This window comes from Palaemon carinicauda, chromosome 39, assembly GCF_036898095.1.
Source record: "Palaemon carinicauda isolate YSFRI2023 chromosome 39, ASM3689809v2, whole genome shotgun sequence".
Lineage (NCBI taxonomy): Eukaryota > Metazoa > Arthropoda > Malacostraca > Decapoda > Palaemonidae > Palaemon > Palaemon carinicauda.
In genome coordinates, this window is record NC_090763.1 from 16912061 (window position 1) to 16939838 (window position 27778).

At 44.7% G+C, this 27778-nt stretch overlaps 1 long non-coding RNA gene across 1 annotated transcript; it reads right to left on the reverse strand.

The window, feature by feature from the left end:
- Window positions 1-229: 229 nt before the first annotated feature.
- Window positions 230-27016, reverse strand: LOC137630808 (uncharacterized). Its single transcript, XR_011041768.1, has 2 exons — window positions 26901-27016; window positions 230-568 (listed from the first exon to the last, which is right to left on the reverse strand). It is a non-coding gene; the product is annotated as an uncharacterized lncRNA (long non-coding RNA).
- Between the last annotated feature and the right edge of the window lie 762 nt (window positions 27017-27778).

Sequence of the window (27778 nt, forward strand, 5' to 3'; positions counted from 1 at the left end):
TATTTAATGTAAGAATGAATGGAATCAAAAGCAAAAAATTATCTTTAGATGCACTGCGTTTGTAAAGATTAAGGGTGAATATAGTTTGTTACTAGACTGAGTAAAAGTTAATAGTTTTAAAATTAAATTAACGGCTTCCAGAAATTAATACTATAATAAACTACTTCATCTGGTATGTTGTAATTTTTTTTTTTACTACAACTCATTCTTGTCTTCATTTAGTGATTGCTATTAAACCTATGGGTTATAAATAGTGATCATTGTAACATAGGCCCCCAAAATCAGGTCAAATGAACATTTTTAGATATTTGTAGTAGGCCTACTGTAATATTTCTCATGAGTTTGACGATATTCTGGTAGCTTCAGTTCAGACTATTTGGTGCTCCATCTTTCAAAATCAGGAATTATTTATATTACTCTAATTTTGTCTTCCTCGGAAAATTTCTGGAATTCCTCTGTAGTAAATGCCACATTATTTGCTGCCGATCTTCATTGCTAGGGAATATTTGCTATTTAATTTTTAGTTTTGAGCAGGCAGCTATGAATAATTCCCTCCTTTTGATGATGTCTGGAAAATAAATAAAAAATTTTATTTCTTCAGATATGTCTTATTCATGTATTTTACTGTGCACCTCAATATCAAGACCATACTTTTTGTAAAATATTTTATATGATAAACTAAATATAATATATTGTAATGTATCAAGTATAAAATGGTAGAAATAATGACAATCTAGGCATATCCATGACATTTATAATTGCAAATATTAGAAGTGAAAGTATATCTGGTATAAAAGCAATGAAATAGTTTACAATAATAATCTAATGACTCGCCTCTGGTAATGCACTGATTAACAAGAAACACTCAATCCTTCAAATAATCCCTAGAATTTACTTCATGAGATACTCAAACCATAATTCCTTGAATAAAACATTCTACGCTACATCACACCACATAGGATACCTAGTCAAACAATACTACAGCACTCACAAAATAAATTTGGAAGCAATTTGTATTTTCCCTAACTAGACAAATCTGTAGCTATTTATAGGAATATTACTTTTGGCAAAGCTGAAAGATAAGCCATAAGACTTTTAGCAAGGGTTAACCATCCACCAGCTAGTTAGTGGGGGGGGGGGGGGGGGGGGAAATTAGGTACCTTGCTACCTCACTCACTTACCCCTGCGCCGAGACTTCTAGGGGGAGAGGCTTAAGGCTGAGCAATAGCTTTTCACCGTTGACTCTGAACAGTTTTTTCTCCCTGAGGTATAATAAGAGCTCTGCTATTGTTATAATTGTGACAATGAGGGGAGGGATGCCTCTTCCACAAAAATCACATAAAATAGTCCACTTCCCTTGGAAGACACCAATAGAGGACTCTCGGGGGGTATCTAGCAGTTCTCCTTGCAACTGATTATGAAAAACTTTGTGAGTTAGGAATTGTTGGATAACCTCCAAGCACAAAGATGTAGCAAAGCTACTCCTGATGAAAATCTAAACCTGTAGTTGTTTGAATAGCTTGGGAAGCAGAGGGAGTACCCTGGGTGCATTTGCGAGCAGATGTGGATCTGGAAACCATTCAGCATGCTGCCACATCGGAGCTATTAAGGTCATCAGAATTTGTTCAGAGGCCTCCTTGCAATTAAGAAGGGGGAACGCATAGACGTCTAGGTTGTCCCAAGGGTGTTGAAAAGTGTCTTGCCAGAATGCTAGTACTGGGGAACAATACACCAGTAGTTTGTGGTTGAGACATGGCGAATAGAACTATTGTTGGTGAACCCAAAGAAGTCAAGACTTTACCGACTATCTGTCAATTCAAACACCACCCAGTGTAGACTATCCGAGTCTTCCGGTTCAATTTGCCTGCCAAGATGTTTATCTTGCTTTCAATGAAATGGGCTAAAGGGTCCGAGTTGTCTTCCGTCCATCTGATAATCTGCACAGTCAGATGTCAGGGGGCTGTGAAAAAGTACCACCTTGCTTGTTTATGTAAGCCACCACTGTGGTCTTTCATCAATACCAGTGTCCTGAAAGGAGCTGTTAGACATGTTGGAGAGCTAGAAAGGCTGCTCTCATCTCTAGGAAGTTTATGTGGCAGTGGTGCTCAACTTCAGACCATACTCTGAAGATTGTGTACTGCAACAGATGAGTCCCCACCCCCCACCATTCTTTTGATGCATCCATGAAGAGCATAAAATCCGAGGGAAAAGAGAGAGAAGGTCTATCCCTATCGGTAGGTTGGTATCTGATACCCACCACCACCACCACAGGTCTCTCTTCTATTCCGACCCTATTGATACAATAACATCGGGGGGGGGGGGGGGGGGGTGTCACGACCAGAATTTCTTCAGCAGCCACTATTGTGTTCGAGTGCGGAGACGACTGTTGGGGACGGGTCTCTCCCAAGAGGGGGAGATTTCCTAGGCGTTTCTACCAATAAGTGCTAGTAGTTTGTCTCGTTTTGAAACGGTTCTACCCATTTCCATCTCTCCATTCTTGCTAAGGACGGGAAGACTTTGCTTAGATTTGTGTCAATGTTCATCCCTAGGTATACCAGATTCTGAGACGGCTGCAGCAAGGACTTTTTAAGATTTACCATGATCCCCGATCTTGGTAATACTCGAGGAGATTGTCTCGATGGAGGAGAATTTCCTTTGATTCTGCTAGAATCAGCCAATCTTCCAACTAGTGAAGAAGGCGTATGCTGTTCGTGTGGGCCCATGTTGACACTAGGGCAAACACTCGAGTGAAATCTGTTAGCGCTGTGACATGCTCAAGCCCAGCACTTTGAACTGGTATACTTTGTGGTTGAGGAAGAACCTTGTGTACTGTACTTCTTTGAGATCCAGAGTGATCAAGATGTCTCTCTGTCTGATGGCCTGTCTAACCATTTGGGCTGTCTCAATCTTGAATGGAGTTTGTTGGACAAACACTCATAACCAAGAGCCTATGACGCCTTTTCAACCAGAAATAGGCGACTGTCAAAGCTCGGGGACTTGGTCCAGACCTCTTGGAGAGCATTCTTCACCAGCACGGTCTGGACTTGGGCCTGAAGGATCTTTTTCTTTACATATCCCTTTGCATAGGGACTCATGATCACTGGATGGGAGGTTAGAGGAGAGAGTGAATGGCACATGATATCCTACCTGAATACACCTCTGCCATTTACTTTGTAGGCATCCTCTCACCGGTGGCCAAGTCAAAGAATGCTCCCCCTAACAGGTAAAACGTCACTAATTTCTCCTGCCCCACCTACCTCTCCTGGGTCATCTGGGCCACAGTTGTCTTTGGCCTTGGTTCTTTGGTGCTGCATAATGGGGTTGTTGAGGACCCTTTAGTCCTGGACCACTTAGCTGATAGGGGCATTTTAGTTGGGTACCACAGGGACTGCAAACAATTTGGGTTAGAAACTCTACGACCCAAGTACCAGAAAGCCAGAAAGCAGACCTGGCTTCTATTCTGTTCATTGGTGGAATCCTTGTTCCTGATAAGTAACCTGCTGTCCCTAACCAGTAGACCAGCCAAGCAGCAGCTTGCAGAGAGGACTTTGCAACCTGCTCCATGTTCACAGTGTCAGCAGCTGAGGATCCAACCAACAGGGGAGACAGTACACCTGACAGTAGGTTCTGCATAATAAAACAATTGCCTGATCCAGAGGGAGAGGGGACGAGGCATCGCCCAATATGTCATACTTAATCTGTCTGACAATCTTGGCCCCTTGGTCTCCATAACCCTCCTTGACCAATTAAGATTACCTTAGCTTCAGTCTAGGTGTTAAAATAAAGAAAAAAAAAGCCTAGAACTGTCCTTTTTCTCACTTGGGGTAGGATCCAGTTCTCCCCAATGGATTCCCTTCCTTATGTACAATAAGCCCTGAAGGTGGACATGACCAGCATTCTTCTGTTGAAGGGAAGGGGAGAATTCTAGAGCTGACGGATGGGGGTAGTTTGTCCTCGAAATGGTCCCATGCGTCATCAACTGGGTTTTCCTTATACTAGTTTCTTTAGGGGCCCAGGGAGGGTCTAGGTCATTGACAGAATACGATAGGTTGTGAATTAAGAGGCAGGCCACTAAGCTCCAGATGTATTGCATCCCCCAGAGGAGTATGCGCTTGTTGGCGCCTTTTGTGTTTTCGAGGAATGATCGGAATGTGTCCCATCTTTCCTAGGCCAGGTCTTGGCCGGTGGTAAAAGACTTAGAACGTAGATATAGTTCATATCTTGACGTTCTATGGAGGGCAAGGGGCGTATGGCAGGAAGGAGGATTGTTATTCACTCCTTTGTCTTGGGTCAGATGGAGGGAACTCCTTGTCGAGGAACTTGTGGATTCCAGAGGATGTTTCTATGCACAATTGAGCTAGTACCGAGACCAATTACTGCAGGCTTGCAAAAGTTCTTGATACCAGGGTTTATCTTTCTTGAAAAAAAAACTTTTTGATGGTCCTTGTTTCCTCTGAATAGGCAACCACTCACCAAGATGAACTACAGTGAACCCTCGTTTATCGCGGTAGATAGGTTCCAGACCCGACCGCGATAGGTGAAAATCCGCCAAGTAGTGACACCATATTTACATATTTATTCAACATGTATATTCAGACTTTTAAAACCTTCCCTTGTACGTAGTACTGTTAACAAACTACCCTTTAATGTACAGAATACTTAATGCATGTACTACAGTACCCTAAACTAAAACAGGCACAAATATTAAAGGCTATTTTATATCATGCGTTTCCTAAACACGCTAAAAAGCACGATAAAAAATGGCAACCAATGTTTTGTTTACGTTTATCTCTGATCATAATGAAGAAACAAACTGGAGGTAGAGCTTTGCTTATTACTCAGACATATTTCCCATACTTTTCCCTTAGAACTACATCACATCTTCCTACTTTAGATATAGATATAGATATAGATATAGATATAGATATAGATATAGATATAGATATATATATATATATATATATAGATATAGATATAGATATAGATATAGATATATATATATATATATATATATATATACACATATACATACCTACATATATACATGCATACATATATACATAAATACATGCATACATATATATATATATATATATATATATATATATATATATATATATATATATATATTACTGTATATATATGGGTTATGGAAAAAATCCGCGAAGTGGTGAATCCGCGATGGTCGAACCGCGAAGTAGCGAGGGTTCACTGTATAGAAGAGCTCCTAACAACGCACTCTGTGCAGGTGTGTTTTGATGGCAAAGAAAATTAATATCAAATTTGCTCTGATCAGTTACAGCTTAGTCAGCGAGAAGACAACCTTATAATAAATTGTATTGCCTCGAGCGATTTGCGCTGTTCTAATTGAACATGTTATTTTTATTAGTAAAATAAATTTTTGAATATACTTACCCGATAATCATGTAGCTGTCAACTCTGTTGCCCGACAGAATTCTATGGAGGGATACGCCAGTTATCACAATACTAGAAGGGGGTGTACTTACCAGCGCCACCTGTGGCCAGGTACTCAAGTACTTCTTGTTGACACCTCCTCAATTATTCCTCGGTCCCACTGGTTCTCTATGGGGAGGAAGGGAGGGTCAATTAAATCATGATTATCGGGTAAGTATATTCAAAAATTTATTTTACTAATAAAAATAACATTTTTCAATATTAAACTTACCCGATAATCATGTAGCTGATTCACACCCAGGGGGGTGGGTGAAAACCAGTGTACAAGATTAAAGGATAGCTAAGTATCCCATATTTCATATAACAGTTATCTCAAATAACAATGAAATAATAAGTACCTGGTAAGGAAGTCGAATTGAACCGTTACTCTGTCTCTTTTTTAAGTTCGTCTTCCTTACTGAGCGCAGCGTTCCTCTTGGAGGCTGAATCAACCCAAAGGTGCTAAAGTATACAGGGCTGCAACCCATACTAAAGGACCTCATCACAACCTTTAACCTCGGCGCTTCTCAAGAAAGAATTGACCACCCGCCAAATCAACAAGGATGTGGAAGGCTTCTTAGCCGACCGAACAACCCATAAAAAGTATTCAAGAGAAAGGTTAAAAAGTTATGGAATTATGGGAATGTAGTGGCTGAGCCCTCGCCTACTACTGCATTCGTTGCTACGAATGGACCCAGGGTGTAGCAGTACTCGTAAAGAGACTGGACATCTTTGAGATTGAATGATGCGAACACTGACTTGTTTCTCCAATAGGTTGCATCCATAACACTCTGCAGAGAACGGTTCTGTTTGAAGGCCACTGAAGTAGCCACAGCTCTCACTTCATGTGTCCTTACCTTCAGCAAAGCAAGGTCTTCTTCCTTCAGATGAGAATTTGCTTCTCTAATCAGAAGCCTGATGTAGTAAGAAACTGAGTTCTTAGACATTGGTAGAGAAGGCTTCTTGATAGCACACCATAAGGCTTCTGATTGTCCTCGTAATGGTTTTGACCTTCTTAGATAGTACTTAAGAGCTCTAACAGGGCAAAGTACTCTCTCTAGTTCGTTCCCCACCATGTTGGACAGGCTTGGGATCTCGAACGACTTAGGGCAAGGACGGGAAGGAAGCTCGTTTTAGCCAAAAAAAAAAACCGAGCCGCAAGGAACATGTAGCCGTTTCAGATGTGAAACCTATGTTCCTGCTGAAGGCGTGGATCTCACTTACTCTTTTACCTGTTGCTAAGCACACGAGGAAAAGAGTTTCTAATGTGAGGTCCTTAAAAGAGGCTGATTGGAACGGTTCAAATCCTGATGACATTAGGAACCTTAGGACCACGTCTAGATTCCAGCCTGGAGTGGACAACCGACGTTCCTTTGAGGTCTCAAAAGACCTAAGGAGGTCCTGTAGATCTTTGTTGGAGGAAAGATCCAAGCCTCTGTGGCGGAAAACCGCTGTCAACATACTTCTGTAACCCTTGATCGAAGGAGCTGATAGGGATTTTACGTTCCTTAGATGTAACAGGAAGTCAGCAATCTGGGTTACAGTGGTACTGGTTGAGGAAAACTGCATTGGCCTTGCACCAGCTTCGGAAGACTTCCCATTAAGACTGATAGACTCTGAGAGTGGATGTCGTCCTTGCTCTGGCAATCGTTCTGGCTGCCTCCTTCGAAAAGCCTCTAGTTCTTGAGAGACTTTCGATAGTCTGAAGGCAGTCAGACGAAGAGCGTGGAGGTTTGGGTGTACCTTCTTTACGTGAGGTTGACGCAGAAGGTCCACTCTAGGAGGAAGAGTCCTGGGAACGTCGACCAGCCATTGCAGTACCTCGGTGAACCCTTCTCTCGCGGGTCAGAGGGGAGCAACCAACGTCAACCGTGTCCCTTTGTGAGAGGCGAACTTCTGAAGTACCCTGTTGACAATCTTGAACGGCGGGAATGCATACAGGTTGAGATGGGACCAATCCAGCAGAAAGGCATCCACGCGAACTGCTGCTGGGTCTGGAATCGGAGAACAATACAAGAGGAGCTTCTTGGTCATCGAGGTAGCGAATAGAACTATGGTTGGCTGACCCCACAGGGCCCAAAGTCTGCTGCAAACATTCTTGTGAAGGGTCCACTCTGTGGGGAAGACCTGACCCTTACGGCTGAGGCGATCTGCCATGACATTCATATCGCCCTGAATGAGCCTCGTTACCAGCGTGAGCTTTCGATCTTTGACCAAATGAGGAGGTCCCTTGCGATCTTGAACAACTTCCTCGAATGAGTCCCTCTCTGCTTGGAGATGTAAGCCAAGGCTGTGGTGTAGTCGGAGTTCACCTCCACCACCTTGTTAAGCTGGAGGGACTTGAAGTTTATCAAGGCCAGATGAACTGCCAACAACTCCTTGCAATAGATGTGAAGTGTCCTTTGCTCCTGATTCCATGTTCCCGAGCATTCCTGTCCGTCCAGTGTCGCACCCCAGCCCGTGTCCGATGCGTCCGAGAAGAGACGGTGGTCGGGGGTCTGAACAGCCAAAGGTAGACCTTCCTTGAGAAGAATGCTGTTCTTCCACCACGTTAGAGTAGACCTCATCTCTTCGGAAACAGGAACTGAGCCCGTCTCTAGCGTCATGTCCTTTATCCAGTGAGCAGCTAGATGATACTGAAGGGGGCGGAGGTGGAGTCTCCCTAACTCGATGAACAGGGCCAGCGATGAAAGTGTCCCTGTTAGACTCATCCCCTGCCTGACTAAGCATCGGTTCCTTCTCAGCATGCTCTGGATGCATTCTAGGGCTTGGAAGATCCTTGGGGCCGACGGACAAGTCCGAAAAGCTCGACTCTGAAGATCCATACCCAAGGAAACAATGGTCTGGGATGGAACTAGCTGAGACTCCTCAAAATTGACCAGGAGGCCCAGTTCCTTGGTCAGAACCATAGTTCATTTGAAAATCTCCAGACAGCGACGACTTGTGGGAGCTCTTAAAAGCCAGTCGTCTGACGGAGCCGGACACAAGATCATGATACTGCTGCACAGTCTGTAAACTGTCAATCATGGGCAAGCGAGGAAGTACAGTGACAACCCGAATCTGTCTAGACTATCTGGGTCGTACAGACAAATCCTTAACGGGTTGCTGAGGTTGCCGCACTGCGTCACAACAAGTCCCTTCTGTTGGTTGTTGAACGTCTTCCCCGTGACACATTGACTCCGTAAACAAAAAATCCTCTAACAAGGACTAAGCTTGGACTGCATGTCATGCAACACAGCTCAAGGTCTATGGGAGCAGGTGTGGTAACAGACGGGATTAGCGGCTGAAGTGGAACCATTACCTTCCCTGTAAGCATGTTATGCTTAAATAAAAGTCCATAAGAGGTTATGCAGCTAAAAGCCTCCCTCCAAATGACAGAGTCCTCAAGGGAATATCAGAAGGAGGGAGAAAAGAAATTTCTCATCTACAGGGACCTTATCCTAGAAAAGCTAAGTTCTCTGAGTGAGGGTTCACTGGTGCAAAAGCAGCAGACTAGAAGGCAACGTTATGAAACTGCTTGACAGTCTAGTGAGTTGGCAACAACCCAAGATATGTTGAGAAGCATGCGGTAAGGGATGCAGAGTATGATGAATGCAGAGTATGCTGTATGCAGAGCATGCTGTATGTAGAGCATGTTGTATGCAGAGCATGCTGAATGCAGAGCATGCTGTATGCAGAGCATGTTGTATGCAGAGCATGCTGAATGCAGAGCATGCTGAATGCTGAGCATGTAGTAAGCAGAGCCTGCTGTAAGCAGAGCCTGCTGTAAGGAAAGCAGAGCGTGTGCATGGCGTTTAACATTCTCAGAAATTCCATGACCAGTGCTAGAGTGCTTTATGCATGCTTGCATGGGGTTTAAAAATCAACATAATGTTTACCTTACATTCATAACTCATGATTCATATTTTTGCCATGGTTTGAAAATGGAGGTAAGGTATGCTGAACAGCAGAGTCAGAACGAGCTGGAACAACAACAGTGGAAGGTGCAGAAAGTTCCTGTTCCTGTGGTATGAGTGGAGCGTGAAGAGACCGAGGTTGCGCAGGATCAGGGTGCACGGGTTGAGCTCGGTGCAGCAGCTGAGGAGACTGACTCACAGGTGGAAGAGGTTGTACCTCCACCGAGAGTTGCACCACCGGTGGAGCAGCCAGGGGAGGAGGAGGAAGAGTGGAGTAATCCTCCTGATCCCAAACCAAAGGTTGCCTTAAAGAAGGCTGAGGCTGAACAACACTGGGAACAGCGAACACAGAAAGAGGTTCAACATCGTACGCCTGGCAGATGGTGCTGCGACTGGGTGCAGCTAGTGCAGGCGGGTTGAGCACAGGCTGAACGGGTGCAGGTGGAGGTGCAACACTCTCAGCCCGACACTCACGCAACAGGTCCGAAAGCTGTGCTTGCATGGACTGTAGTAGAGTCCACAACATCGTACGCCTGGCAGATGGTGCTGCGACTGGGTGCAGCGAGTGCAGGCGGGTTGAGCACAGGCTGAAAGGGTGCAGGTGGAGGTGCAACACTCTCAGCCCGACACTCACGCAACAGGTCCGAAAGCTGTGCTTGCATGGACTGTAGTAGAGTCCACAACATCGTACGCCTGGCAGATGGTGCTGCGACTGGGTGCAGCGAGTGCAGGCGGGTGCAGCACAGGCTGAACGGGTGCAGCACAGGCTGAACGGGTGCAGCACAGGCTGAACGGGTGCAGCCGGTTGGTGCACCACCGGTGCAGGCGGGTGCAGCACAGGCTGAACGGGTGCAGGCGGTTGGTGCACCACCTGTGCAGGAGGAGGAGGAGGTGCAACACTCTCAGCACGACACTCACGCATCAGGTCCGAAAGCTGTGCTTGCATGGACTGTAGTAGAGTCCACAACATCGTACGCCTGGCAGGTGGTACTGCGATCAGGTGGAGCGAGCATAGGCGGGGGGAGTGTAGGCGCACTCTCAGCCCGACAAACTGATGACTGAGGAGAGTCAGAGCTAACCCAATGACTGCATCCGGGTTGTTGAACTTTACTTCGTACGTCTGGCATAGGTCTGGACTTACGTTTAAGAGGTCTTGAGACCTGAGACCAGCGTTACTCTGCCTATATTTTCTCCTCTAAATCTCTTCTGCAGACGAGCAAAATAAGGGCTCAATCGTCTGCGGGTGGGAGTGACGGTCTCGGTAAGACACGCCCACAACCACCGAGGATACTTCTGTGCGCCGATCAAGGCCTGCCGAACCCTTTAATCCTTCGACATTGCTTCTCCCCTGGGCTTGGGAGCTTGCAAGAGGTCCCGGACTGGGAGGACGACTGGCGCGCACAAAAGTACCCTCACGCATAACACTGACATACTTTGCGCTAATCACTTATCACTTTGATTTCTGTTTGCACTTATTTCACTGAACTCGAAACTTTAAGTGGTTTGTACCTGAAACACGCAATTCTATCCTTCTCAAAAGTTAGTAATTGCGAAAACAGAATTACAATGTAACAGAAAAATCTAATGAAAGAAAATTCAGTGGCTGGAAAGAGACTAAACACTAGATCACTCTAGAAACGTTTAGTTTCTTCCCCTAAAGAGACTAGGGATAAGAGCAAAACGATAACGACGTTACTCGTACGCCTGGCAGGCTTGAGGGAAACGTTTATCCTCTTTCTCCCTCCGTCTCTATCTCTCTCTCTCTCTCTCTCTCTCGACTTAGAACCTGAGAGAAGAGCCCAATCATATATATCGTTAAAACATATTATTGTTAAAGGAAAAAACTGAAATATTTCCCAAAAAGAAAAGTTCCTTATTAGGATCAAAACCATTAAGTTAAGAAAGAATGAACAAAACGCTAGACACGGTTACTCTTACTGCAATGTGAAACCGTGAACATTCTTTCTCTATCGTAACGATAGAGTGCAAGTTGAAACGTTCTGAACGTCAACAACTGCCGAGACAAACAAAACGTTAGTTCAACTTTGAAAAAGTACGAGACTATCAAAGAAATTCTTTCAAAGACCTTAAAATAGCATAATATGTTAACAGGTAAAACCGAAATGACGGGCTCACGATAATTAACTTCGGTACCTAGAAAAGACCGCCTACTATTAGGAAGGTCGAATATAAACAAATATAAAAATTAATTTTAATAAGTTTATAATAAAAGGAAGTTAATCGAAGAGGCCTATAAGAGGCGGAGAGATATAAAATAAACCTATAACTTTTGTTAAGCAAAATTAAGAAAAAGAGTCTATACTCTCTTAGACACCAACACTTCCGTCTAAGGGAAGGGTCGGCCATTGAAAGGTGAACGAGAGTTCATACTCTCTTCGTCACCAAAATTAATCAAATTATTCCAAAAGCTAACTAAGCTAAAATAGAAGTTTCCAGTAAAGCGACAGCCGAAATCAAAGAGAAATACTTCACCAAAGTCGTGAAAATACTCCAAGAACATAAGCGTATCCCAGAACGTCTTGTCAGAAGCACGACAGAGGAATAATTGAGGAGGTGTCAACAAGAAGTACTTGAGTACCTGGCCACAGGTGGCGCTGGTAAGTACACCCCCTTCTAGTATTGTGATAACTGGCGTATCCCTCCATAGAATTCTGTCGGGCAACAGAGTTGACAGCTACATGATTATCGGGTAAGTTTAATATTGAAAAATGACATGCAATACAATAAGTCTCGAATGGGTGAGTCAGGTATTAAGCACTAAGGATTGGAAGCATGCTGAACACCCTGTACAGTTGGCTAGTGTTGGGTAAGGAGTGGATGAGTGTGCACCGAACTTTCTCACTGTATGTTGTGGTGAGAGGGGTATATCAAGTGCGAGAGGGGTAGCGCCGCGTAGTTGTATGCGAGAGTTGAATCCCTCAGCATTTGAGGAAGATGTTGGCATGTGGTTGCTTGAGAAGATAGTGTCGTGGAGGGAGCTCTCTTGTTAGCTCTGTTAGGAGTTGCAGAAGGTCCGGGGACCATTCCGCATGATGCCATAGCGGAGCTATGAGGGTCATTGAAAGATTGACCGATGTTCTGGTCTTGTTGAGCACTCTCCTCATCAGACAGAACGGGGGAAAGGCGTAAATGTCGATGTTGTCCCACCGTTGTTGGAAAGCATCTGGCCAGAGAGCCTTGGGGCCTGGGACTGGGGAGCAGTACAGAGGCCTGAAGTTCAGGCCCGTTGCGAAAAAATCCACAGTCGGAGAACTCCACAAAGTCAGGACTTTGTTGGCTACTAGATGATCCAAAGACCACTTGGTACTCACTATCTGAGATGCTCTGCTCAGATTGTCGGCGAGCACATTCCTTTTGCCTGGAATGAAGCGTGCCTATAGTGGTATAGAGTAGATTTCGGCCCATCTCAGTATCTCTACTGCTAGATGGGATACCTGCTGCGAAAAAGTACCTCCTTGTTTGTTGACGTAAGCCACTACTGTGGTGTCGCTCATCACCACCACAGAGTGACCCGCCAGGTATTGTTGAAACTGTTGAAGGGCCAAAAAGACGGCCTTCATCTCTAGGAGATTTATATGGAGATACTTTTCTGACTCTGACCACAGGACTGAGGTCGTGTGGTGCAGCACGTGGGCCCCGCACCCTTTCTTTGAAGCGTCAGAAAACAGCATCAAATCCGGGGGAGGACAAGAAGATCCACTCCTTTTCGTAGGTTCTCGTCTGCCAACCACCACTGGAGGTCCGTCAGTTCCACACATCCCATAGGGATCAGGACGTCCGGGGAATCGTAACCTTGATTCCCCCGAGACTTGAGTTGCCACTGGAGGGATCTCAACCTGAGGCGACCGTTGGGAACTAGACGAGCCAACGATGAGAGGTGACCGAGGAGACGTAACCACGATTGGGCTGGAAGTTCCTCTCGTCTGAGAAAAAGGACTTGCGACCTTTCTCAGTCTTGCTATCCTGTCGTCTGATGGGAAGGCTTTGTGGAGATTGGTGTCTATAACCATGCCTGGATATACCAGTCTTTGGGTGGGAAGCAGTGAGGACTACTCGAGATTTACCAAGATCCCCAGATCCTGGCAAAGTCTCAGAAGTTTGTCCCGGTGTTGAAGAAGGGATGAAACAGAGTCTGCTAGGATTAACCAGTCGTCCAGATAGCGGAGGAGACGGATGCCAATCCTGTGTGCCCATGAAGATATTATGGTGAACACACTGGTGAAAACCTGTGGTGCTGTGGAGAGACCAAAGCACAGCACCTTGAACTGGTACTTTTTGTTGTCTAGGCTGAATCTTAAGTACTTCCTTGAAGACGGATGGACTGGAATTTGGAAGTACGCGTCCTTCAGATCCAGTGTACACATGAAGTCTTGTGGTCTCACTGGTAGTCTGACTGCGTCTGCCGTCTCCATGCTGAACGGAGTTTGTTTGACAAACTTGTTCAGAGCCGAGAGGTCGATGACTGGTCTCCAGCCTCCAGACGCCTTCTTTACATGAAAGAGTCGACTGAAGAAGCCTGGAGACTCGTCGAGGACCTCTTGGAGAGCGCCCTTCTTCAACATGGTCTGGACTTCTGCCCGAAGGGCTTGCCCCCTTGCCGATCCCATGGCAAGGGAGTTCAATGACACTGGATTCATCGTCAGAGAAGGTCGAGATGTTGTGAACGGGACGCGATATCTCCGACTGATTACGGAAATCATCCAGGAATCGGCCCCGAGTTGCTGCCACCTGTTTGAGCAACTTTATAGGCATCCCCCCACTGGCGGACATGCAGGGGGACTGTCAATCCTAGCGTTTGCGGCCTCGGCTGCTCCCTCTAGGATTCTTACTTCCCCTGGAGGACTTTTTGCCTTTCCTATCCTTGACAGAAAAGGGCTTAGACACCACTGTCTTCGCTGCTGTCGTTGATTTCGCGGTCTTGGTTGGACGGGACTGCTGGAGGCTTATAGGGCTTGGATGTCAAAGCCCTATGAAGGAGGGAGTCTTGGTGAGACTTCCTCAACCTCTCAGCGGCCTGTTCCACATCCTTAGGCTCAAACAGGATGGATCCTTCTAAGGAAGAATGTCTGAGCCTATTGATCTTGGTGCTAGGGACCTTCTAATGGAATCTCTCAGCCACCGCATCCCGACGTTTCAGGATGGAGTTTGCCTACAAGTTCGAGACTTGGTGGGCCAGAAACTCGATCGTGCGAGTGCCTGAGAGTAGGAACATCTCCATAGCTTACCTGGTACGTTCTTTGGAGAAATCCTTAGAGTGTATCAGGATACCTAAGATCCCTAACCAGATGTCCAGCCACGAAGTGGCTTGCATAGCACACTTCGCAACCTTCTCCTGGTTAAGGATCTCGGTTGCCGAGAACGAGACCTGCCGGTTGGAGTCTCTCTCAAGAGGGACTCCCCTGGTAAGCTCTTCCAATGAGTGGTGGAGAGGAAGAGCTAAATAAGGCTCCGCCAAGATCTCAAAGTACCTCCTCTGCTGTACGCGAGGAGGTGGAAGGAGCTTGTTGGTGGCACTGGAACGGTTGGAGGAGGACATCTCGGAGAGCTGCACTGGTCTTAAGAGGGTTTCTGAGTACCGAATACACGGTCCAAGACCGTGTCCTTGCCCTCTCGAGGAGGGATCTCTGGGTCGGTAAACCCATTGAGAGCCCTCAGAGTCAGAACTTGCTAAAACGCATGTTCTGACTCTTGCTGTTCTCCTCCTGACGTAGGACTTGCAGCGAAGTCTCCTGTCCCCAAAGGCTCTTCTTGGGGAGAGTCGCGGACGTTCTCCGAGTGGCTAGTTGGCTCCGTCCTTGGTCTTGTAGGACTCTTTGGTAAAGTCTTAGAGTCCTTCGATTCCTTCCTGGGAAGGATGTAGGACTAACATCGAAGATGGTAAGTTCCTTCCAGCCCACTTGAGAAGATCTCTCAGTGCGAGGAGAGGTTTCCCTCATTGGTGCGATGGGGGAAAATCTCACCTCACGTGATTCCCCTGATGACGGGAATTCCTCGTCTGACAGGGAAGGAGAGACCTGGGAGAGTGAAGGAACCTGCCTTGAAGGCTTGCGTGGAGTCAACTTAGCCCTTGGAGAAGTTACTGCGTCCGGAACTCCTCTTTTTCTCTTCAGAGGGGTAGAGACAGCCAAGGATCTGTGACCTAATTCAGAGAAAATAGGCTTGAAAGCCTGTGTAACTGCTCTGATTAGTGCACCGAACCAAGGCTGTTGGCTGACAGACACGCTGTCAGACACCCCTTTTGAAGGGCCAGGGATAGAAGGATGCCTGGGAAGAGTTTCTATAGGTGGGTTCGCCTGGAAAGATTTAGGGATCCTGGACCCTTTTGGACGTTTCCCTTCAGTCACAATACGCGCTGTTATGCGTTTGCGGGGAGGGGAATGAGGAGATGGCGACCTTGCCATGCGTTGTTCAGCAGTCTCGTGCGCTGGAGGATATTGACGCTCGCGGGGAGGCGCGTAATGGTGCTCGCGTGATAGAGAATACCAGGAATCGGGCGCGGGAGACTGATGGCGCATGCAAGCGCGTGGGCGCGGAGGATCAGGGCGTTGAATGCACGTGCGCGTGGGGAAGAGTTCGCGTGCGCAGGAGAGATATCCCTGGCGCGCAGTTGAAGCCTGTGCTGCTCGTGGGCGCGCGTCAGAATGGTGGCGAGCAACTGCAGGAGAGGATGGGTGAGGGGGCGCGGAGCGCGTATCCTCATGGATGCATGCAGGTAACTGCGCGTCGGCGCGCTAGAGAAAGCTGGCGCGTAGGCGAGTGATGGCGCGTTGGCGAGCGCTGGCGTGTGGGAGAAGTCAAGATAGACTTCCCAACAGCGCCCAGATCAGAAGATCGCGGCGCGCAGGAGAGACGACTGCTGGGCGTGGGCGCTGGAGATCGCTGGCGTGCAGGAGATTGCTGGCGCGCAGGCGAGAGTTAACGCGTAGCTGGGTGTGGGTGCGCTTGCCCAGGCAAGGCCTGGCACACAGGAGAACGTGGGCGCAAATGCTCAGCATAGCGCGTGAGGGAAGTATGCGCGCGATGGCGCATACGCCCTTGATGCCCTGTATTAGGGTTAGATGACGAGGCCTGAGGAGCGTGGTCAGGTTTCGTTGGCGTGTAGCGCGCATCAGCATTCAGGAACGGCGACGGCAGGTCTGTCGGGTGGAAGGGCTTATTTGTATAGTAAAAAAGTTCCATTTGCCAGAACATAAGAGCAACAACATGTTTAATGGCAAGCGCAGAGAGCATATGGAAGACCAAAAACAAATACAATCGTTAGCTCAATTAAGAGAATTTGTAGTACAATGAATATTGCTAGAAAAATGCATAGAAAATGAGATGAAAAAAATCCAGTTTTCTACAATTCCTGGCAAACAAAAGCTTCGGTGTTTTGATCGTATTTCATTGCTACACACTGTTTGTATTACAGTAACCTTTTTGTTACGATGACTGGATTTTTATGATGACTGACAGAAACAGTTTTAAAAAAATACAAATATCGATACAATTTGACTAGTACCATATACATTTTATTGTGTTTCGAACATAATTGATAATATCTATTTCCAGTTGTGGTAGTCGACCCCCATAAAAAGTATTTCTGCTAGGGATTATCAAAAATACCACAAATACCATTGATAGCCAGTTTGATTTTATACAAACCGTTTATTGCACCATTCTAAAACTTTACCGAAAAAGGAGCTTATGACAAATGCAGAAGCACCACTTATATACCAGTTTTTTTTTTCTGAACTACTGTGGGAATAGTCAATTTTCCTCTGTGCCAAGATGACAAAGGGATAAAATGGAAATATTTTATTAAAATCTTTAACCTAGTCAATAGACGTAGATATATGATACTCTAATTACTAGCAAAACTGGAATTTGCTATAAGAAATGGAATAGTGCTGGCTAATTTGGTATATTTTCCGATGTTTAATATGAGCTGGGGCATAACTTACTTGTCAGTCTATTAAAGTGTGAAGTATCTTTTCACTCCAAGTCCCTATTTACACATGAAAGACTGAAGGGGAGTTATTGCGCATGCATTGGTTCCAATCGGTTTAGGAGCTTTCTGTGCATTTACAACGACATATCTGTCACATCATTAGTTCTAGGATGTTGCTCTACAATTGGGATTTTTTTTTCCACCCTCCCCTTCAGTTTCAACTTGACCACCATCAGGTAAAAAAAGTTTCCAGGAAAAATACAATCTATTTCAAAATTTCATTTATGTCAGCAATTGATTGTGATGGAAATGCTCTCCGTTCAGTGTATAGCTATTGATACTCTTGCGAAATGAAAAAAATAACCACGTAATAATGATGCATATTTAAAATCTCATTGTGTTTTCCATCAAAGAATAAAGTGTCCCAAGCATGATTCTGACTTCGATTTTTTGGGGAGACATAAAAAGAAAAAATGTTATTTTCATTAGTAAAATAAATTTTTGAATATACTTACCCGATAATCATGTAGCTGTCAACTCTGTTGCCGACAGAAATCTACGGTCGGGATACGCCAGCGATCGCTATACAGGTGGGGGTGAACACCACAGCGCCATCTGTGGTCAGGTACTCCAGTACTTCTTGTCAACACCACCTCAATTTTTTCCTCGGTCCACTGGTTCTCTATGGGGAGGGAGGGTGGGTCAATTAAATCATGATTATCGGGCAAGTATATTCAAAAATTTATTTTACTAATGAAAATAACATTTTTCAATATTAATCTTACCCGATAATCATGTAGCTGATTCACACCCAGGGTGGTGGGTGGAGACCAGCATACATGTTAACAAAGAAGCCAAGTATCCCGTATTTTATTTTATTAGTTATTCAAAAATAACATAAAATAAATAAGTACCTGGTAAGGAAGACGACTTGAACCATTACTCTGCCTTTATTAAGTACGTCTTTCTTACTGAGCGTAGCGGTCCTCTTAGGATGCTGAACGACTCTTAGGTGCTGAAGTATAAAGGGCTGCAACCCATACTAAAGGACCTCATCACAACCTTTAACCTCGGCGCTTCTCAAGAAAGAATTGACCACCCGCCAAATCAACAAGGATGTGGAAGGCTTCTTAGCCGACCGTACAACCCATAAAAAGTATTCAAGAGAAAGGTTAAAAAGGTTATGGGATTATGGGAATGTAGTGGCTGAGCCCCCGCCTACTACTGCATTCGTTGCTACGAATGGTCCCAGGGTGTAGCAGTTCTCGTAAAGAGACTGGACATCTTTGAGATAGAATGATGCGAACACTGACTTGCTTCTCCAATAGGTTGCATCCATAACACTCTGCAGAGAACGGTTCTGTTTGAGGGCCACTGAAGTAGCCACAGCTCTCACTTCATGTGTCCTTACCTTCAGCAAAGCAAGGTCCTCTTCCTTCAGATGAGAATGTGCTTCCCTAATCAGGAGCCTGAATAGGTAAGAAACTGAGTTCTTAGACCTTGGAAGAGAAGGCTTCTTGATAGCACACCATAAGGCTTCTGATTGTCCTCGTAAAGGTTATGACCCTTTTAGATAGTACCTAAGAGCTCTAACTGGGCAAAGTACTCTCTCCATTTCGTCCCCCACCAAGTTGGACAGGCTTGGGATCTCGAACGACTTAGGCCAAGGACGTGAAGGAAGCTCGTTTTAGCAAAAAACCGAGCTGCAAGGAACATGTAGCCGTTTCAGATGTGAAAACTATGTTCCTGCTGAAGGCGTGGATCTCACTTACTCTTTTAGCTGTTGTCAAGCACACGAGGAAAAGAGTTTTTAATGTGAGGTCCTTAAAAGAGGCTGATTGGAGAGGTTCAAATCTTGATGACATAAGGAACCTTAGGACCACGTCTAGATTCCAGCCTGGAGTGGACAACCGACGTTCCTTTGAGGTCTTAAAAGACCTAAGGAGGTCCTGTAGATCTTTGTTGGTGGAAAGATCCAAGCCTCTGTGGCGGAAAACCGCTGCCAACATACTTCTGTAACCCTTAATCGTAGGAGCTGAAAGGGATCTTACGTTCCTTAGATGTAACAGGAAGTCAGCAATCTGGGTTACAGTGGTACTGGATGAGGAAACTGCATTGGCCTTGTACCAGCTTCGGAAGACTTCCCCTTTAGACTGATAGACTCTGAGAGTGGATGTCCTCCTTGCTCTGGCAATCGCTCTGGCTGCCTCCTTCGAAAAGCCCCTAGCTCTTGAGAGTCTTTCGAAAGTCTGAAGGCAGTCAGACGAAGAGCGTGGAGGTTTGGATGTACCTTCTTTACGTGAGGTAGACGTAGAAGGTCCACTCCTAGAGGAAGAGTCCTGGGAATGTCGACCAGCCATTGCAGTACCTCTATGAACCATTCTCTCGCGGGCCAGAGCGGAGCCAACCAACGTCAGCCGTGTCCCTTTGCGAGAGGCGAACTTCTGAAGTACCCTGTTGACAATCTTGAACGGCGGGAATGCATACCGGTCGAGATGGGACCAATCCAGCAGAAAAGCATCCACGTGAACTGCTGCTGGGTCTGGAATCGGAGAACAATACAACGGGAGCCTCTAGGTTATCGAGGTAGCGAACAGATCTATGGTTGGATGACCCCACAGGGCCCAAAGTCTGCTGCAAACATTCTTGTGAAGGGTCCACTCTGTGGGGATGACCTGACCCTTCCGGCTAAGGCGATCTGCCATGACATTCATATCGCCCTGAATGAACCTCGTTACCAGCGTGAGCTTTCGATCTTTTAACCAGATGAGGAGGTCCCTTGCGATCTAGAACAACTTCCACGAATGAGTCCCTCCCTGCTTGGAGATGTAAGCCAAGGCTGTGGTGTTGTCAGAGTCCACCTCCACCACCTTGTTAAGCTGGAGGGACTTGAAGTTTATCAAGGCCAGATGAACCGCCAACAGCTCCTTGCAATAGATGTGAAGTGTCCTTAGCTCCTGATTCCATGTTCCCGAGCATTCCTGTCCGTCCAAAGTCGCACCCCAGCCCGTGTCTGATGCGTCAGAGAAGAGACGGCGGTCGGGTTTCTGAACAGCCAAAGGTAGACTTCCTTGAGAAGAAAGCTGTTCTTTCACCACGTGAGAGTAGACCTCCTCTCTTCGGAAACAGGAACTGAGATCGTCTCTAGCGTCATGTCCTTTATCCAGTGAGCCGCTAGATGATACTGAAGGGGGGGAGGTGGGGTCTCCCTAACTCGATGAACAGGGCCAGCGATGAAAGTGTCCCTGTTAGACTCATCCACTACCTGACTGAGCATCGGTTCCTTCTCAGCATGCTCTGGATGCAATCTAGGGCTTAGTATATCTTTGGGGCCGACGGAAAAGCCCGAAAAGCTCGACTCTGAAGATCCATACCCAGGTAGACAATGGTCTGGGATGGGACGAGCTGGGACTCCTCAAAATTGACCAGGAGGCCCAGTTCCTTGGTCAGATCCATAGTCCATCTGAGAATCTCCAGACAGCGACGACTTGTGGGAGCTCTTAAAAGCTAGTCGTCTGACGGAGCCGGACACAAGATCATGGTACTGCTGCACAGTCTGTGAACTGTCAACCATGGGGAAGCGAGGAAGTACAGTGACAACCCGAAGCTGTCTAGACTGTCTGGGTCGTACAGACAACTCCTTATCGGGTTGCTGAGGTTGCCGCACTGCGTCACAACAAGTCACTTCTGCTGGTTGTTGAACGTCTTCCCAGTGACACACTGACTCCGTAAACAAAAAATCCTCTAACAAGGACTAAGCTTGGACTGCATGTCTTGCAACACAGCTCAAGGTCTATGGGAGCAGGTGTGGTAACAGACGGGGTTAGCGACTGAAGTGGAACCATTACCCTCCCTGGAAGCATGCTATGCTTAAATAAAAGTCCATAGGAGGCTAAGCAGCTAAAGGCTCCTCTCCAAATGACAGAGTCCTCAAGGGAAAATCAGAAGGAGGGAGAATAGCACTTTCTCATCTACAGGAACCATATCCGAGAAAAGCTAAGTTCTCTCAGTGAGGGTTTCACTGGTGCAAAAGCAGCAGACTAGAAGGCAACGTTATGAAACTGCTTGACAGTCTAGTGAGTTGGCAACAACCAAAGATGTGTGACTGAGAAGCATGCAGTAAGGTATGCAGAGCATGCTGTATGTAGAGCATGCTGTAAGGTAAGCAGAGCATGTTGCATGGCGTGCGGCTTATGCTGCATGGGATGAGGCTCATGCTGCATGGGATGAGGCTCATGCTGCATGGTATGAGACTCATGCTGCATGGGATGAGGCTCAAGCTGCAAGGGATGAGGCTTATGCCGCATGCGTTGAGGTACTTCACCTCAGGAAAGGGAAACTCGCCCTGTTGGCAACACTGCATTACTTCATGCATGCTTGCATGGGGTTTTAATATCAACATAATATTTACATTACATTCATAACTCATGATTCATTTCTGTTTTGAAGATATTTTTGCCATATTTTTGCGATTTTGTTAAAAATATATTGCAAGAAATACATATATATTTTTTTTTTTTTTTTTTTTTTTTTTTTTAAGTAATACGAATAACCTCCATTATCATAATGTTTGTGTAGGCATACATGTATATGTTTTACAAACGCAAGTTATGAAAGTAATGAGGTGTTATTATTGTCATTTGTTATTTCATTAATGACATAATATTGTCTTCAGAGTGCCACCTAGCCACCAACAATAAATGCCCCCCCAAAATTTATATTGGCCCTGAAGTGGCCCCCCCACTTTCAGAGTCCTAGAATCGCCACTGCGCAAGAGTTGAGGTTGCTGCCTCAAGGATGGTGGAGGTTGCCGCAACGCAAGAGGTTGCTGCATAGCGCTGGTATCTGGCAACTCCCAATGCGGCAGCTCACGCGTGGAGGTAGGTTGAGGAACCTCAACATCATACGTCTGGCAGGGTGGACTGCGCAGAGGTGGAGTTGAGGTTGCTGCCTCGAGGATGGTGGAGGTTGTCGCACCGCAAGAGGTTGCTGCCTCGAGGATGGAGGAGGTAGTCGCAACGCATGAGGCTCCTACCTCAAGGGTAGAGAGGTTGCTGCAAAGCATAAGGCTCCTGCCTCAAGTGTTGAGGAGGTTGCCGCGTGGCAAGAGGCTCCTGCCTCAAGGAAAGTGGAGGTTGCTGCACAGAGCTGGTATCTGGCAACTCCCAATGCGGCAGCTCACGCATGGAGGTAGTTTGAGGAACCTCAACATCATACGTCTGGCAGGCTGGACTGCGTAGAGGTGGAGGAGCGCTCGCAGGAGGAGGTGTGTTAACCTTCTCTGCCTGAAACTCCTGCATCAACACCGCAAGCTGAGACTGCATTGTCAGCAGCATAGACCACTAGAGTTTAAGAAAGACAACAACAAACGGAGCTACTGTCCGTTGAAACTGAGGGTCTAAAACAGCTGGTGCGGCAACAGACGGAGTTACTGTCTGTTGCGATACCACCTTGCCTCTCTGGGAGGTGTGCAGTTGTCGTACTGCAGCAAGTCCGAACTGACCCAGTGCTAATGGCACCACCTAGGAGTTGGACTTGCGCGGAAGGGACCGACTTGCACTTAAAAGCTGCAAGATTTGGTCTATGGTTTCTGCGAGAAACCTCTTCCGCAGACGAGGAATAAATGGGCTCTCTCGTCTTTGTGTGGGTGGGGTGATCACGTCGGCTACGTGAGTTGGTTACACCCGAAACCACGGAGGGAAACGTCTGTTCGTCGATCAAGGCCTGCCCATAAGTCCTTCGACATTACTTCTCCCCTGGGCTTGGGAGCTTGTAAGAGGTCCCAGACTAGGCAAACAACTGGCACGAACAGACGAACCCTCGAACGCAACACTGTAACACTATGCGCTTATCACTTTATCACTTTTGATTTTCTGTTTGCACTTATTTCACTGAACTCGAAACTTTAAGTGGTTTGTACCTGAAACACGCAATTCTATCCTTCATTAAAAGTTAGTAATTGCGAAAACATTATTACAATGTAACAGAAAAACATAATGAAAGATAAATAATTTAGTGGCTGGAAAAGAGACTAAACACTAGATCAAATAAACTACGTTTAAAATCTCTCACCGCATAAAGCCTGAGAACAAGAATAAAACTCTAGAAACGTTTACCTTCTTCCCCTAAAGAGACTAGGGAGAAGAGCAAAAACGATAACAACATTACCCGCTTGAACGAAACGTTTATCCTCCTCTCTCTCCCTCCGTCTCTATCTCTCTCTCTCTTGACTTAGCACCTGAGAGAAGAGCCCAATTATATATATCGTTAAAACATATTATTGTTAAAGGAAAAAAACTGAAAGGTTTCCCAAATAAAAAGTTCCTTTATTAGAATTAAAACCATTTAAGCTAAGAAAGAATGAACAAAACGCTAGAATCGGTTTACTCTTACTGCAACGTGACACCGTGATAGACTCTCTCTCTATCGTAACGATAGAGCGCAAGTTGAACGTTCTGAACGTCAACAACTGCAGAGACAAAACAAAACGTTAGTTCAACTTTGAAAACAGTACAAGACTATCAAAGAAATTCTTTCAAAAACATTAAAATAGCATAATATGTTAACAGGTAAAAACGAAATGACGGGCTCAATGTTAATTAACTTCGGTTCCAAGAAAAGACCGCCTACTATTAGGAAAGGTCGAATATAAACAAATATAAAAATTAATTTTAATAAGTTTATAATAAAAGGAAGTTAATCAAAGAGGCCTATAAAAGGCGGAGAGATATAAAATAAATCTATAACTTTGTTAAGCAAAATTAAGAGAGTCTATACTCTCTTCGACACCAACACTTCCGTCTAAGGGAAGGGTCGGCCATTTAAAAGTGAAAGAGAGTTCATACTCTCTTCGTACCAAAATTAAATAAAAAATTAAATCAAATTAATTCCAAAAACTTGCTAAGCTAATGATATAGCTTCCTGAATAGCGAAGGCTAAACTCTAGAGCAAATACATCACCAAATCGTGAGCAATAACTCCAGAATCAACAGCGTATCCATGTAGGTCTAGCCGGAGGCACGACAGAGGAAAAATTGAGGTGGTGTTGACAAGAAGTACTGGAGTACCTGACCACAGATGGCGCTGTGGTGTTCACCCCCACCTGTATAGCGATCGCTGGCGTATCCCGACCGTAGATTTCTGTCGGCAACAGAGTTGACAGCTACATGATTATCGGGTAAGATTAATATTGAAAAAAAATGTATATATATATATATATATATATATATATATATATATATATATATATATATATATATATATATATATCTGGATTAATTACTAAAGTTATACAAGACTACAGGGTATCATTTCGAACAGAAAATATATGTTTTCCTGTAGAAAATAACGCGATTTAAAAGAATTTGACCTTCATTTAAACCGCAAACAAACAGAACAACCAGTTCGACTAACTTCAAGTAGCCGAACTGGATGTTGTTGCAGTTGAAATGAAGGTGAAAACTGGTTGAATCACATTATTTACTAGAAGAAAACATATTTTCTGTTAAAATGCTTAAATATAATGGCTTTTGTTCTGCCGCGTCACTTCGCTCTCCAGAGAACGTAAACATCAAGCTCGTATGTACTGGCAAGCGGTAATGAGCTGCGCACGCTAACATTAGCAACGCTAAATATAATGGTTCTTGTTCCACCACTGGCTCGCTTCGCTCGCAGGAAAATAAAACATCAAGCTCGTATGTACTGGTAAGCAGTAATGTTGAGCTGTGCACACTAAAAAATAGTAAAACTAACACATTACAAGTAAAGAAATTAATGACTTATGACCGGGACGACAAAGCTTGAGGGGTCATAGGGGGTGTTGCGACTGTGACGACATAACTATTAGAACGGCACTTGGGACACTGTAAACGCTGGAAACCTTTGTCCAAGTCAGGTCTTTGTTAGTTCAAGCAAGGTATTTTTGCATATTCTACGATGGAAGTTATATAAACTCTTGGCAACTGCAGTATTCCGTACTTAAAAGCATTTCCTAATTTCATGGTGAATTCTTTGATATGTCATCCAATGTTGATAATTTTCTTAAACCTCATGATGTAATACCCCATTGTTTACAGTGTCTATCATACAGGAAAGATATTCACGTCATAGAAGTTAAGCTGTCACAGTCAGAACACCCCGATGACACACAAGCTTCGTCATCCCGGTCATAAAAGTAAGCTATTAATTTATTTAATTTTAATGTGTTAGTTTTACTATTTTTTAAGCGTGCACAGCTCAACATTACCGTTTGCCAGTACATACGAGCTTGATATTTTATTTTCATGCGAGCGAAGCGAGCCAGTGGCGGAACAAGAACCATTATATTTAGCGTTGCTAATGTTAGCGTAATACATGGCTAATGTTAGCGTGCGCAGCGCAACATCACCGCTTGCCAGTACAAATGCGCTTGATGTTTTTGTTTTCTGGCGAGCGAACAAGAGCCATTATATTTGAAACATTTCAACAGAAAATATATGTTTTCCTCTAGTAAATGAAGTGATTTAACTGATTTTTAACTTCATTTCAACAGCAACAACAACAACCAGTTCGGCTACTTAAAGTTAGTCGAACTGGTTACTGTTTGTTTGCGGTTGAAATGAAGGTCAAATTCGGTTAAATCACGTTTTTCGCTGAAGGAAAACCTATATTTTCTGTTCAAAATGATACCCTGTAGACTTGTAAAACTTTACCATATATTACTGAAACTATTCATTTCCGACAGGAACGCGTCATTTTCGAAGAGAACGGACCTTTTTCTATAGAATTTTTTTTTCCTAGGTTACATTACCCTGTAATAAACTACAATATCAATTAATTTGTGATTTACTTTTAGTTTGTGACCTGGGAAAGGGGGTTCGGCAGGGTTGGCCCCAGCTAGGGCGTTATGACCTGGGAAAGGGGGTTCGGCAGGGTTGGCCCCAGCTAGGGCGTTATGACCTGGGAAAGGGGGTTCGGCAGGGTTGGCCCCAGCTAGGGCGTTATGACCTGGGAAAGGGGGTCCAAAGGCCCTGGGAACTACTAGGTTAGGTTAAGTGGGTTTGTTAGGTTCTGTACCCCTTTCAGAAATCTCACAAAGTAAAATAATCACGTTTTGTCCAGTTTTCAGCCACTTACATGAACCATATATTTTAACAACTGGTTATCATACGTTCATTTTATATTTCTGACTATTATTGATGCAAATCACTCGTTTGAGAAATTTTCCCACCCAAAGAAAAACCCTGAATCCCATTGGTGTTCCACAATTTCGTCTTTATACAAGGTCCAAAAACTCATGAAGGGGGGGGGGGGGGGTTGCCCCAATAACCAAGGTCAGAAATGCATAAAACACAAGATATCGAGTAGTAAAAATATATGGTTCATGTATTTCCATCACATATTAACCTAGAGGTCTAATCAATTATCCAAGTTCCAAAGTTCTAAATAATACTGCACTGATCTCTACTTGGCCAATGACAGCCGGCTCACGCCTACCAACATTGCACAATTCTTATTTATCTATTACTTATTGGAAAATAAATATGAATATGTAATAGTAAACATGACACGGTGTATAAATTAACAGTACCAGCAATCGGTAAAGTGGAAGGTTTGATTACCACAAATGTCGGAAACACCGGGAGTATTCACATTCACAATGGTGTCAGGTGACAATGACAGGAGACACATGTGACAGCCTGACAGGACAATCCGACAAGCGACAACACACAGCGAGTGCGGAACAATACAATTGGAAAGAATATTGAAATTGAAATCCTTTGATTGAAATGGGGGAAATCAAGAAATTTTGTTTTATTCAATCATTATTTAACCGTGTCTTTCTTTTGAGTACCATGATAAAAAAAGATATGACAAATGATACTTTAATTGCACTCTTAATTCCACTGGTATTACGATCAAAGGGTAAAAATATCATGGACTACTTTTATGACTTTTTTTCTGGTATTACGATAAAAATAAATATACCATGAACTTCTTTTATGACTTTTCCCAGTCTTATTTGGATGTGTATGCAAAGAAATAAATGTATGGACAGGCCCATAAACTAAAAGAATACACACATTTATATAACCTAATACATACGCAGAGAGACACGCATATATAGAGACGAACTTATTTCAAGAAAGAAAATAAACACTCCCGCAACAAGAGAAAAACTCGACTACTAGTAGTTTCGTTTAACAATACAACATAGGTACTCCCAAAAAGACAAAGATACTATCTCTTGGCCTTTGGCACTTGCACCTTTTTGTGAATAAGGAGTGAACATCAAAGCTAGATGAACTACTAGAATTTCTCAAGGAAGAAAGTGAAAGTTATACTTTTATCTGTGGACTCTTACACCATGATAAAATTAATAGAACTATGTATCAAGGGTTGCAAATTTGTTTTCGGAAAGAAATACTATACAAAAAAAATGGGATGGCAATAAGCAAACCCTCTATCGCCATTATTAAGTAATCTATACGATTTTTTT